Genomic DNA, 13,622 nt, shown 5'->3' on the forward strand with positions numbered 1-13,622 from the left:
CTATCCTAGTTGTGGACCACAAACATGGCAATTGGGTGGAATCAATCCAAACTAGTAAATCATCCTTGAGAATTAGTCGAAAAGCCATAATTGATCTCAGTCCATAAGTTCTAGTCAACTCACTAATTACTTAGTGAAAGACTAGCGTCAATGGAAACCAAATCAATTAACCATTCTCACACAATGCGGAATGGACATCCACAACTCAATTCCACCCAAACATCCAATTTCAAAAGAAATTAAACATCAAAGCAAATAAAAGTCAATGCAATAAAAGTCAAAGCAATTAAATGCAAGTAAAGGAAACTTAAAATGCAAGAAACCTCTTGGCAAGTAATTGAAGGCTAAGGCTACCTATCCTAGCCATTGACCACAAACATATGATGATTATGAAGAGTTAATCCTACTTAGTCAACCTTACATCGAAGATAAGTCAAATAGGCATAGTTAATTTTAATCCCTAAGTCCTATGTCAACACTAAGGGGTCACATAGAGTCAAGCGAGACCAAATCAACTAACTACTCTAATATATCAAACAAGAATGGACATCAATGACTCAAGGATCACCAAAGTCAACAATTCCAAGCCAAGTGTGTAGAAAAACTATGTAAAAACTAAGCCAAGCATTTTATCAAACACTTGGTGTGCATGAAAATAAAATAATATTAAAATGTAATAAAATAATATTCTAAAACTACCAAAGCAAGAAAATAGCAATAACAACTAAAGAAAGTAATAATTGACATGGAAACATAAATTTGCATTAATTGAAAGTAAAATGTAACAAGAGTGTCATTAAACATAAATTGATAAAATAAAGTAAATAACAAGAGAAATGAAGAAGAACAAGAAGCAATAACAATAAATGACAAGGAAAAATAAATAGAAACAAGAATTAAAAGTAGAAATTACAAGAAATTAAACTAAAGAACCCTAATTCTAGAGAGAGGGGGGAGCTTCTCTCTCTAGAGAACAACCTACATAATGCTAATCTAACCCTAATTTCTCCCTCCTTCACATGGAGTAAGGCCTTCCTTTAAATAGCACTTAATCAGCTTCAGAAAGCCCCAAAATTGGGCCCCGGATGCCCAGAAATTGCCCCCAGCGATTTGCAATAAATGAGTCACGCACTGGGACGTGTGCAGATGCACAGGTGTGTGCGTCCGCGCACACATGCTGATTTTCTTCTTGTGCATACGCATAGGTCGTTGTGCATACGCACACACGATTTTGTGGCTCTTGTGTGTACGCACACTAGGTTGTGCGCTGATACGCGGAAATTGCCTCTCAAAAAATTTCTTTCGGCAAGTGCATCGGATTGTCGTCAAGTTAAACTCATTGTAGAGTGAGGTCGAATCCCACAGGGATTGGTAGATTGAGCAATTTTAATTGGAGAATTATGCTAGTTTAGCGAAATCAAAATCAGATTGAGAATTGCAGAATGTAAATTTGGCAGGAAACTTAAATTGCAAGAAATTAAAGGAACAGAAAATTAAATTGCAGGGAATTAAAGTGCAGAAGCTTAAATTGTAGGAAAGTAAATGGGAATGGGGAATTAGCATGAAATTAAAGAGCAGAAAGTAAATAGAATGGGTAGATCAGAGATGGAAAATTCATTGGGTTCAGGAGATGTACAATTCTTCAGATCAAATTCATTCTCAACTCTTCCGCAATCAATGCATTCGTTGATCTCCTTGGCAATCTTAAGTGATTGGATCCCAATTCTTTGGCTCACCAATCTCTCTAAGCAAGAACAATTGCCCAATACTTTGATTTAAGTGCTCATGGAAAGAGATGAAGTTTGGTCACTGATTATACCACACAAATTCATAGATCAAAGTGTTGGTAGGATTACATGTCACTATATCCATCCAAACGCCAATCTAATCCAATGTGAGAAAGCAATTCTAGCATGATCTCCTCATTCCTCTTCCAAGGTTCCGGGAAGATCTAATTATGAGTAGCTTCTTTCCCAAGATAACTATCCAATTGGATGAAGAACGAAAGCTTTCTAGTAAAATCAAGAGAAAAGAAAGAAGAAGATGAATGAAAACTAATATTGATCCATTGAATTACACAGAGCTCCCTAACCCAATGAAGGGGGTTTAGTTGTTCATAACTCTCAAAATGAAAATTGGAATGGAAAGATACATTCTCAAAATTCACAAAACAAAGAATGAAAAATACAATGTAAAAATGGCCAGTAAAGTAAAAGCTAAAAAAAAAATCAAAAGTCTCTCCTAACTTAAATTCTAAGCTATTTATACACTTTCTTCCATTGATCCTCAAGCTCTGAATTGGACTTTTGGCCTTGATAAAATTAGGTTGAAAATGGCTCCAATTGGTTTCCCTTGGTATTGAAGAAGAGATCTGTGTTAAATTTGGAATCCTGATGCTTCACGTTTGAGTTAACGTTTGATGGCCAACGTTGACTCAAACGCCATTTAGAACAAAACCAGAAAGACCAGAAGCTTGCTGTCATTGGTATTTGACTCAACGTTGGAGGGCCAACGTTCAGCTAACCCCAACGTACGCGTGCCTTGCGCTTCCGCGCAAAAGGTCAAAAAATGCTCATCCACGCGTACGCGTGCTTCACGCGTGTGCGTGGATGTAAGATTTTCATTTTGCAGTTTTAAAACAAAGCAGGGGACGTTGGCCTCAGCGTTAGACCTCCAATGTTCCCTCCAACATTGGCATCTTCACACGTGCGCGTACTCCACGCTTATGCGTGCATAGCCCTTTTTTCCATCTACGCATACGCGTGCTTCACGCTTAAGCGTGAAATCTGAGATTTTGCATTTTGACGCGTACGCGTACACCACGCTTATGCGTGCATTGCCTTTTTCTCCATCTACGCGTACACGTCATTAACGCGTACGCGTCGATTCAAAATTTTCAAATCTGAATTTTGGGCTGAGCATCACGGACGTTGGAGGCTAGCGTTTGAGGTAACGTTGGGCCTCCAACGTTCGATTTTGACACGTACGCGTGACCCACGCGTACGCGTGGATGGTCAATTTTTGCCATTCCACGCGTGCGCGTGACGCACGCTTGCGCGCAGATATCAAATTTTGCTTTTTCAGGTGTACGTATCATAGACGCGTGCGCGTCACTCAAAATTCACTTAGCTCCAGAATTGAATTTTTCTTCACCACGTTGGGTGTAATGTTGGATGTCTTACGCTACCTCAAACATGAGCATCAGCAGTGTTTACAGAGAAGTGCTCTGTTTCTCTTCCAACGTTTGAGGCAACGTTGGTGGTCCAACTTGGCCACCAACGTTGCTTCTTCTCCATCTTTTCACGCTCCATCTTCCACCTTCCTCCATGCTTTCTTTCACCTGTCATCAACCAACATATGCATCAAAGCCTTGCTAAAGTCATGAGAATTCTCATCATTCTTGGCACACAAATAATTATAACAAAATTCTCATGAAATTGCATCAAATTAATCATGATTGAATGAATCTAGGCATATATGAATTTCTACCCAATTTTCTTAATTATAACTCAAGAAAGTGCATAAAACCTATTAAAAACAAAGAAAAAGGCTAGTGAAACTAGCCTAAGATGTCCTGGCATCACAACACCAAACTTAAATCTTGCTTGTCCTTAGTACTGAATTTATTAAGAAGAAATAATGAAACAGAATTGTATGTTCATATCAGCAAGTCATTATTATTAGTAAATGGGGTTTTATGCAGAAAATGCAACAGCTCAACTCTTGTTGATCTTTAATCATAGAATGTCTCCTTCAAGCATCAATTAACATACTGCTATGACCTCTTATTATTTACTCATCCTTGGTAGTTTCTTTTCTTCATTTTCTTTTCCTGTAGACTTTAGCTCAGTGTCATGTGTTGTAGTAGTTTCTTAGCTTATTTGTACTTAACACATTTTTCACTACAAACACTTGGCTCATAATTCTTCTTAAAACATTGATACCCAGCACCTCTTTGGGTTACTAAATGTCTTGTAACTAGGTTGCTCTTAATAATGGACTTTCGGTTGATAATCCCGGGTTAGTTAACCCAAGTTACCAAGTGTTCAAGCACTCCATAGAACCTAATCATCCAAGCAGATCCTAGTACACAGACACCAGGCATATGTCCTAAGGTCCAAGCTATTGGTGTCTAGCCTTATTCATTGCTTTCTTTTGTTTTGCTGCAACTTTTGGCTTTTCTTTTTTTTTTCTTTCTTTTTGTTTGTTTCCCTTTTCAACCAAGGACTTTTATTTACTAATATTCATAGACAGTATGCTAGTTTTCACTTAGAAAGAGAACAATCTATCCTTTTATTTATTATAAGTGAGCTACTACACAATCAAACATATATACCACCACTTACTGTTATTTCAATTCTTGCTAAAAAGGAACTATTCTACCTCTGGTTCAAACATTTTTTTTATTGAAATTAAAAAGACTCAGGAGACAAGACAAGCATTTAATCAAGTGAAAGTGAAAGCACACACACACTTAGGCTAGCACACTTATTGCAAACTTAAATCATGCTGAATGCAAGATGACTAAAGCCAAAATTGACTATTAACATGGAACATTCAGACTTCCAATTTAGAGCATTTTAAAGCGGATGGAATTAAGTAACAATACAACCTCTTGGTGGTATCTTCTAGTTACTTCCTCTTTGCTATCACCATCTATGGCTTTAGTGTTCTTCTTTTTGTCCTTTGATGATAATGCATAGTTCTTCCAAGGGTTGATTGAATTCCTGCAAAAGCTACTAAAAGCTGCTTGTTCTCCAAGCACTTGGGATGCCGTTAGCATGCATGTATATTTTTAGGTTTTTATACTTAGATTGGTGTGTGAACACCAAACTTAGTTTCTTGCCTTATGCAACAGATTAAATACATGCAGAAACCTCATGTGCTTTTATTAAGAAAACAACTATGAACTAGAAAAACTAAGTATAAACTAGAAATTAAACTATTGTTAAGTAGTTTCTCTGATTGGTTAGAGCTAGTGACTAGTCATGCTGAGGGTTACATTGTATTCTTTAATGAAATCCTTGGTGGAACATCAAACTTAGAATTACACTTTCATCCTTGGATCGTTTTGGTGTGGAACACCAAACTTAGCTCCTTGCAATACAGAGAATTTACTTAACTCTTATTGACAAGCTATGAAAAGAGAATTATCTTTGGTTGGGTTGCCTCCCAGTAAGCGCTCTTTTATCGTCACTAGTTTGACGGTTAGTTTACTGCTAGGGTGGATTGTAATGTTTGAGGTCCTCTCCTCTCACTGTAAAGTTTTCTCCACTTGATTCCTTGATGATTTCTAGATGCTCCAGTGAAAGGACCTTTCTGATGGTGAACACTTGAGGTAACTGAGATGGAATGGTAGGAAGGTGGGGTGGGATTGGTGGATGGTGGATTGATATCACCTTGTCTCCAGGAGAGAAACCTTCTGTAGGAACTTTCTTGTTTCTCCATCCCCTTGGTGGTCTCTTCACAACTCTTTTCTCTTCTTCCCGTATTGCTCTATTGACTCTTGTTGTGTTAGGAAGATCCTTGTTTACTGCTCTTCTTGATTCGTGTGGCTTCAGTTCTTTCTTCAATTCCATTGGTTGCTTCATCTCTTGAGCTCCTTCTTTATCCATCAAAGAGAGCTCCAGATGCTTGCCTGGTGGTTCATTGCTATTTTCTTTTAGAGAGATCTCACTGGATTCTTCCTTTGATTTCTTGCTCTCTTGCTCAGATTCATGTACGGGCTTAAAGGCCTAGAAAGTGAGCTGCTTATCATGTATTCTCAGTATCAACTCTCCTTGTTCTACATCAATGAGTGCTCGACCAGTAGCTAGAAATGGTCTCCCCAGAATAATTGGATGGAGGTAACTTTCCTCCATGTTCAGAACAACAAAGTCTGTGGGGAGGAAGTAGTTTCCCACTTTTACCAACACATTTTCTACTATTCCTTCAGCTTGCTTCTGAGTTTTATTCGCCAATTGTATGATTATATCAGTGGATCTCAGCTCATTGATTTGCAACTTCTTCATAAGAGATAGAGGCATCACATTTATGCTAGCTCCTAGATCACAAAATCCTCTGTCAATTTTTGTTTCTCCTATGGTACAGGGAATATAAAAGCTCCCTGGATCTTTTTTCTTCAGGAGTACGTCCTTCTGAATGAGAGCACTGCATTCCTTGTTCATCACTACTTTTCATAAGAGATAGAGGCATCACATTTATACTAGCTCCTAGATCACAAAATTCTCTGTCAATTTTTGTTTCTCCTATGGTACAGGGAATATAAAAGCTCCCTGGATCTTTTTTCTTTAAGAGTACGTCCTTCTGAATGAGAGCACTGCATTCCTTGTTCATCACTACTGTTTGGCCACCTTTCAGGTTGCTCTTTCTGGCTAGTAGCTCCTTCATCCACTTGATACAAGTAGGCATCTGTTTGAGGACTTCGAGGTAGGGAATGTTGACACTGAGAGATGCAAACATATCTAGAAATATTGAATATGACATTTCTTTATCACCTCCTCTTAGCCTCTAAGGAAATGGTGCCCTTAGCAAGTAAGGCTCCGGCATTTCCTCCCTTGTTAATCCCTTTCTTTGCATAGATCTAGTTCCTTGTTCCTTTTCCTCCAAGTTGGTCTGAGAACTTCCCTGGCTGTGCTCGGTTAGCTTGCTAGTGTCTTCTTCCAGGATTTTTTTATTTGCAAGAGTCACTTCCTTACACTCTTCCCATCTCACCTTCTTCATTTTCCCTCTTGGATTCTTCTTAGTGTCACTTGAAAAACTATCAGTGGATTTCAGAATCTGCAGTGAGAGTTGTCCTACTTGAGATTCCAGATTCTTAGTAACCTCTCCTCGGCTTTTTATACTCCCTCTCACTTCTTCCTTGAATTTCTTATGTCCTCAAATTCCTTGCCAAAGTTTGCAAGCATAGTTTCCATTCTGGCCATTCTATCCTCATCATGTGGTGCTGATTGGTTGGAATTAGGGTGTTGAGAGTGGTTGTTATGACTTTGGTATGGTGGATGTGAACAAGTGTTTTGTGTGGTCTGGTATGGTTTTTGGTTGGAATTTCGGTGAGTGGAGTTGTTGTACTGGGTTGGATTGTTTGGTCTGTGGTCTTGGCCTTGGTTTTGTTGGTTCTCCCACCCAAAGTTTGGGTGGTTTCTCCAACTAGAATTATATGTTTTAGAGTATGGATCTTTAGTTTGCCTAGATGAGTTTCCAAGGTAATTAGCTTCCTCCTAGTTAGCTCCTTCTTCTGTCTCCAATTCCTCTTGGGGTAATGATTGAGTGTGGATAGCTGTAGCCTGATTCTTCTCCATTTGCTTGGTCAATTCAGCCAGTTGCTTGGTGATCATCTTGTTCTGGGCTAGGATTGCATCCATATGGGTCAATTCTAAGACTCCCCTGTTGTTGCTCCTATCTGAGGCATAAAAGTACTCATTGTCAACCACTGTCTCTATAACATCAATGGCCTCTTCAATGGTCTTCTTCTTGTTTAGGAAACCTCCAGATGAGTGATCTATAGCCTTCCTTGACTCACAATTCAGTCCTTCATAGAAGATGTGAATTTGCACCCATTCATTAAACATATGAAGGGGGCATTTCTTTGTCAAATCCTTGAATCTCTCCCAAGCTTCATAAAGAGTTTTACCATCCTGCTGTCTGAATGTCTGCACTTCAGTTCTTAGCCTGTTTACTCTTTGTAGAGGGTAGAACCTTGTCAAGAATCTGCTCATTACATCTTCCCAGGTTGTCAAGCTTTCCTTGGAGAATGATTCTAGCCATTTTGATGCTTTGTCCCTTAAAGAAAATGGAAATAGTAGCAATCTATAGGTGTCATGATGAACACCATTAGATTTAACTGTATCACATATCCTTTGGAATTTAGTGAGATGCTCATCAGGATCCTCCAAAAGAACAGTTGTTATGGACAAGAGTTATGAGCTGAGGCTTTAATTCGAAATTGTTAGCATGGATAGTTGGCCTTTGAATGCTACTACCATAATTTCCTAGATTAGGATTGATGTATGATTCCAGAACTCTCCTCTCTTGCCCAGCAGGGTTAGCTCCACCTCTTCTGGCATGGTTATTCACCTCTCCTTCATGATCGTTTTCCATATCATCCTCCATGGTTATATCAAAGTATTCCTCCTCTTCTTCTATACCAATAACCCTCTTTCCTCTTGCTTCCCTCCTTAATCTCAGGAAGGTTTTTTCCGGTTCACTATCAAATGAGGTTAAAATTTCCTTTCTCCTACCTATCATACAATGAACAATTACAAAAAATAGCAATTGCAATATCCACTAAAATAGAGTATAATTAGCTTGGTTAGAGCAATTTATCAAATGGTTGGTAGAATTGAAGAGAAACAACTTAAATTTGCAGAAATTAAATGTAACAGAAGAAATTGGAATTCAAGTAACAAAAGAAAAGAAAAGTGCTCAATCTAGTTATCCTTCAATTTAGTAATTGTCAATACAAAACCAATCCCCGGCAATGGCGCCATAAACTTGATACGCGGAAATTGCTTCTCAACAAATTCCTTCCAGCAAGTGCACCGGATTGTCGACAAGTAAAACTCACTGTAGAGTGAGGTCGAATCCCACAGGGATTGGTAGATTGAGCAATTTTAATTGGAGAATTATGCTAGTTGAGCGAAATCAAAATCAGATTGAGAATTGCAGAATGTAAATTTGGCGAAAAACTTAAATTGCAAGAAATTAAAGGAACAGAAAATTAAATTGCAGGAAATTAAAGTGCAGAAGCTTAAATTGCAGGAAAGTAAATGGGAATGGGGAATTAGCATGAAATTAAAGAGCAGAAAGTAAATAGAATGGGTAGATCAGAGATAGGGGAATTCATTGGGTTCAGGAGATGTACAATTCTCCAGATCAAATTCATTTTTAACTCTTCTGCAATCAATGCAATCATTCTTCTTGGCAATCTTAAGTGATTGGATCCCAATTCCTTGGCTCACCAATCTCTCTAAGCATGAACAATTGCCCAATTCCTTGATTTAAGTGCTCATGGAAAGAGATGAAGTTTGGTCACTGATTATACCACACAAATTCATAGATCAAAGTGTTGGTAGGATTACATGTCACTATATCCATCCAAACCCCAATCTAATCCAATGTGAGAAAGCAATTCTAGCATGATCTCCTCATTCCTCTTCCAAGGTTCCGATGAGATCCAATTATGAATAGCTTCTTTCCCAATATAACTATCCAATTGGATGAAGAATGAAAGCTTTCTAGTAAAATCAAGAGAAAAGAAAGAAGAAGATGAATGAAAACTAATATTGATCCATTGAATTACACAGAGCTCCCTAACCCAATGAAGGGGGTTTAGTTGTTCATAGCTGTCAAAATGAAAATTGGAATGGAAAGATACATTCTCAAAATTCACAAAACAGAGAATGAAAAATACAATGTAAAAATGTCCAGTAAAGTAAAAGCTAAAAGAAATTCAAAAGTCTCTCCTAACTTAAATTCTAAGCTATTTATACACTTTCTTCCATTGATCCTCAAGATCTGAATTGGGCTTTTGGCCTTGATGAAATTGGGTTGAAAATGGCTCCAATTGGTTTCCCTGGGTGTTGAGAAGAGATCTGTGTAAAATTTGGAATCCTGATGCTTCACGTTTGAGTTAACGTTTGATGGCCAACGTTGACTCAAACGCCATTTAGAACAAAACCAGAAAGACCAGAAGCTTGCTGTCATTGGCGTTTGACTCAACGTTAGAGGGCCAACGTTCAGCTAACCCCCGCGTACGCGTGCCTTGCGCCTCCGCGCAAAAGGTCAAAAAATGCTCATCCACACGTACGCGTGCTTCACGCGTGCGCGTGGATGCAAGATTTTCATTTTGCAGTTTTAAAACAAAGCAGGGGACGTTGGCCTCAGCGTTGGACCTCTAACGTTCCCTCCAACGTTGGCATCTTCACGCGTGCGCGTACTCCACGCTTACGCGTACTCCACGCTTACGCGTGCATAGCCCTTTTTTCCATCTACGCGTACGCATGCTTCACGCTTAAGCGTGAAATATGAGATTTTGCATTTTCACGTGTACGCGTACATTGCCTTTTTTTCCATATACGCGTACACGTCATTGATGCGTACACGTCGATTCAAAATTTTGAAATATGAATTCTGGGCTGAGCATCGCGTACGCGTGGATGGTCAATTTTTGCCATTCCACGCGTGCGCGTGACGCACGCTTGCGCGCGGATATCAAATTTTGCTTTTTCACGCGTACGCGTCATAGATGCCTGCACGTCACTCAAAATTCACTTAGCTCCAGAATTGAATTTTTCATCACCACGTTTGGGGTAACGTTGGATGTCCAACGCTACCTCAAACGTGAGCATCAGCAGTGTTTACAGAGAACTTCTCTGTTTCTCTTCCAAAGTTGCTTCTTCTGCATCTTTTTATGCTCCATCTTCAACCTTCTTCCATGCTTTCTTTCACCTGTCATCAACCAATATATGCATCAAAGCCTTGCTAAAGTCATGAGAATTCTCATCATTCTTGGCACACAAATAATTATAACAAAATTCTCATAAAATTGCATCAAATTAATCATGATTGAATGAATCTAGGCATATATGAATTTCTACCCAATTTGCTTACTTATAACTCAAGAAAGTGCTTAAAACCTATTAAAAACAAAGAAAAAGGCTAGTGAAACTAGCCTAAGATGCCCTGGCATCATGCACACACACACTCCAATGTGTGATTCTCCTTTGTTTTCTTCATATTTTCTCCCTTTGTACATGATTCCTTCCACTTTTGCCTTGCCAAACTTGCCTCTAGGACCTAAAATTACTCAACAAACATGTCATGGCATCGAATGGCATAAAAGTGGGATTAAAAGTGATTAAAATAAGCACAAGATAGCATGTTTTCACATTTAGGCTCAATTACGGGAGAGAACACAAAAGCATGCTATTTGGATGAATAAATGTGGGTTTATATGCTGAAATCCATTCAAATCAAACCAAATATACTGGAAAATATGGACTCATCAATTCCTCTTGAGTCTTTCGGAATCCTTCTTGCTCTTGGAGAAAGGCTTGAAGGTCTTGATCTTCTTAGGACAAGGTTTGGGGAAATCCACATTGTGGTGAAAGAGGGGTTTCATTGTTTGGGAAGAAGGTTGTATGTGTGGGAGGTGACTCATGTTGGTAGGTGTTTTAAGGTGGTATGTAAGAAGGTGTATGGTGGTGGTGGTGTGGTGTTTGAAAATGTAGTGATTGATGTTATGTTGGGGGTATGAATCATAGATATATGGTGGTGGAGGTGTATAATCAAAGTGAAATCCACTATATCCTTGGGTTGGGTATGTGCATTGGGAAGGGCATGGTTCATTGTGGTATAGAGGAGGTTGCTCCTTCCAAAATAGATGCTCCAATCCTATGATGCAATCCAAAATTGAAGTTATCAAGCCCTACAAAATGATAACAACTAAACTCCAAACCAAGAGGGTGATAACTCATAGAGGAAATAGAAAATAAAAACTAAAGACATCAAGTAACAAAAGAAGAAAAATCCTAATTACTAGTAAAAACAAGCAAACAGCCTAAAGTATCTATTCACACTATTCACATATTTAGAACAACCAAAATATAGCACTCATGACGTTAGCTCCCTAGCAACGGCGCCAAAATTTGATGTTGAGCAATTTGCATAGATTAGGAATTTGATTATCAAAATGGAATTGGTGTTGTGAGTATAGTCCTAACCCAACAAATTGATCATCAATCAAATAATAAAGTCAATACAAAATAACTGAGAGTATTTAACTCCCGGGTCGTCTTCCCTAGGAGTTTGCAATGAAGTGTACGATTATTGGCTATGAGAGAGAGAGCATGGGGAATTGGGAATGAAAGCAAGAGAGCAAGAAATGTAAATAGCAAGAAAGTAAATGAACATGCAAGGAATGTAAATGGCAACTCTTGGCAAGAATTGGGTAATCTAGGCTTCCTATCCTAGTTGTGGGCCACAAACATGGCAATTGTGTAGAAGCAATACAAACTAGTCAATCCTCCTTGAGAATTAGTCAAAAGGTGTAATTGATCTCAATCCATAAGTCCTAGTCAACTCACTAATTACTTAGTGAAAGACTAGCGTCAATGGAAACCAAATCAATTAACCATTCTCACACAATGCGGAATGACATCCACAACTCAATTCCACCCAAACATCCAATTTCTCAACCAAGAGTGTGAAAATTAACCATGCAAGAAATTAAACATCAAAGCAAATAAAAGTCAATGCAATAAAAGTCAAAGCAATTAAATACAAGTAAAGGAAACTTAAAATGCAAGAAACCTCTTGGCAAGTAATTGAAGGCTAAGGCTACCTATCCTAGCCATTGACCACAAACATATGATGATTATGAAGAGTAAATCCTACTTAGTCAACCTTACATCGAAGATAAGTCAAATAGGCATAGTTAATTTCAATTCCTAAGTCCTATGTCAACACTAAGGGGTCACATAGAGTCAAGGGAGACCAAATCAACTAACTACTCTAATATATCAAATAAGAATGGACATCAATGACTCAAGGATCACCAAAGTCAACAATTCCAAGCCAAGATTGTAGAAAAACTATGTAAAAACTAAGCCAAGCATTTTATCAAACACTTGGTGTGCATGAAAATAAAATAATATTAAAATGCAATAAAATAATGTTCTAAAACTACCAAAGCAAGAAAATAGCAATAACAACTAAAGAAAGCAATAATTAACATGGAAACATAAATTTGCATTAATTGAAAGTAAAATGTAATAAGAGTGTCATAAAACATAAATTGACAAAATAAAGTAAATAACACGAGAAATGAAGAAGAACAAGAAGCAATAACAATAAATAACAAGGAAAAGTAAATAGAAACAAGAATTAAAAGTAGAAATTACAAGAAATTAAACGAAAGAACCCTAATTCTAGAGAGAGGGGGAGCTTCTCTCTCTAGAGAACAACCTATATAATGCTAATCTAACCCTAATTTCTCCCCCCTTCACATGGAGTAAGGCCTTCGTTCATATAGCACTTAATCAGCTTCAGAAAGCCCCAAAATTGGGCTCTGGAGGCCCAGAAATCGCCCCTAGCAATTTGCAATAAATGAGTCACGCGCTGGGACGTGTGCGGACGCACAGGTGTGTGCGTCCGCACACATGCTGATTTTCTTCTTGTGCGTATACACAGGTGGTTGTCCGCACGCACACTCCAATGTGTGCTTCTCCTTTGTTTTCTTCATGTTTTCTCCCTTTGTACATGCTTCCTTCCACTTTTGCCTTGCCAAACTTGCCTCTAGGACCTAAAATCACTCAACAAACATGTCATGGCATTGAATGGCATAAAAGTGGGATTGAAAGTGATTAAAATAAGCACAAAATATCATATTTTCACATTTAGGCTCGATTAAGGGAGAGAACACAAAAGCATGCTATTTGGATGAATAAATGTGGGTTTATATGATGAAATCCATTCAAATCAAACCAAATATACTGAAAAATATGAACTCATCAGAACACCAAACTTAGCTTCCTACATTCACCCTTAAAATTGTTTTGGTGTGCAACACCAAACTTGGCTTCTTGCAATACAGCTAAATCTACTTAACCTTTTTATTGATA

At 38.2% G+C, this 13,622-nt stretch overlaps 1 long non-coding RNA gene across 1 annotated transcript in view; it reads right to left on the reverse strand.

Moving 5' to 3' along the window:
• The window catches only part of LOC110262839, a 23,636-nt gene that overhangs the window by 7,865 nt on the left and 2,149 nt on the right, over positions 1 to 13,622 (reverse strand). Inside the window, exon 2 of the long non-coding RNA XR_002347849.1 lies at positions 8,961 to 8,964. This is a non-coding gene — a long non-coding RNA (uncharacterized LOC110262839). The remainder of the gene's footprint in view (positions 1 to 8,960; positions 8,965 to 13,622) is intronic.

Source organism: Arachis ipaensis, chromosome B05, assembly GCF_000816755.2.
Source record: "Arachis ipaensis cultivar K30076 chromosome B05, Araip1.1, whole genome shotgun sequence".
NCBI lineage: Eukaryota > Viridiplantae > Streptophyta > Magnoliopsida > Fabales > Fabaceae > Arachis > Arachis ipaensis.